This window comes from Phyllobates terribilis, unplaced genomic scaffold (genome assembly GCF_046119375.1).
Source record: "Phyllobates terribilis strain yellow unplaced genomic scaffold, ASM4611937v1 Scaffold_4__5_contigs__length_816908805, whole genome shotgun sequence".
Classification (NCBI taxonomy): Eukaryota; Metazoa; Chordata; class Amphibia; order Anura; family Dendrobatidae; genus Phyllobates; species Phyllobates terribilis.
In genome coordinates, this window is record NW_027362764.1 from 50858586 (window position 1) to 50860168 (window position 1583).

A 1583-nucleotide genomic window follows, 5' to 3' on the forward strand; every position below is an offset into this window, starting at 1 on the left:
TCGGAGGCTTTCCCTTGGCTTTCTCCATAGAGCTCACGTAGATGACACTACCCCCATCATCCACATGCTAGTGACGCCTCGGAAGAACTTACAAGTTGGCCCAAGTGACGTCAAAGTGGCCAAGCCTACGTGTGGCTCGCGGCGACATCGATCCAATGACTGCGGAGGAAAGGGGCGACAGTGTCTCCAAGATGATGAGAGTCACGACCGTTTGATGGTAACGGGGGTTATTGTTATAATGATGATGAGGAGGGTGATTCATCGAGCTTCGAAGAATATTCTTCTCTTGGGTGGCAGGCACGAGTGTTACCAACACGGATTAATCATCACAAAATTTGGACACAAATGGAAAAAAAGTTGGGAGTTTCGGGATCAAAAAGAGGAATTTAGAGCTAATTTCTACTTAAAGGGGAAGTCGGGTAGGGACAATCTCTTTAAATTGCCTTGATAGGGTATACAGAAGTTAGTGGTATTCATAATAGCAAATCAGTAGCAAAGGTGCCGGGCCCCCCGCTTTCCAAGGGCCCCACAGCAGATTCTCTGCAGTAGGGGGTTCAATATTGATACCAATCTGCATATACTTTACACTGATATTCCAGATGGGATGATAGGAGTTGTGATCTCAGCAATAGTACCATCTATAATAAGCTCTACACGTTATCAATTGTGAACTGGAAATAGCATTTATATCCACCACTAAATAGAATAGCCTGGGATTGGTAAAAAAAAAAAAAAAAAAATCGGAGGAAACAGAGCCACCTTTGCTCACAGGTCATTCCTGGTACTGCAGTTTTAGTTGCAAGGGTCTAAACTGCAATACCAGACATGCCCACGGTGGCGCTGTTATTGGTTAAACAGCTAAGCAAGATCCAAAACATTCAAAAACCCATAAAAAAGTCAGAATGGGTATGATCTCCAACCTGTGACTCTCCAGATATAGTGAGACTACAACTCTCTGTTTAGAAATGAATGGAAACGATGAAAGCAAGTTGCATTGCTGGATCCATTTGAATATATTGGCTCTGGATTAATCCACCTTAGTGTAGGATCACAGTACCTTTCCTCTGGTGAACATGGCCTCTTTGGTCATAGGGGCACAGGGACACAAGAAAGCTCTTTTCCGATATATCCAGCTTAATTTACTCCTAAAATAACTCCTAACCTAACCAAACTGAACAGAAAATGGAAGAGAAAAAAACATATCCCAACACTTCCTCCCTTATAGGGGGTGTATGCCCACCTTTGAGGATATTTCCTTTTTCCACCACTCCAGTCACACACTGTATGATGGTTATAGGAACCCCTCAGTTTATGAACCCCTCGGTTTAGTCCCCTTTGATAACATAGAATATTCTTTACTGTTGGAACTGGTATAACATATATACAGCAGGTAGCAGGTACAAGTCTTGGCTTTCACTTCATCTTCTCTTTTACACAGAGGCACAGACTTATCAGTTGCAAGTGCTGGCACAGAGCTTTCAAAGTGTTTGTCAATTACACAGCATAAATAACTTGCACTCTTCATCTCCATGTTATCATCTTTCTGCATCTTCAGCCCCAACCTTTCTAGCTGCATTGGGCCC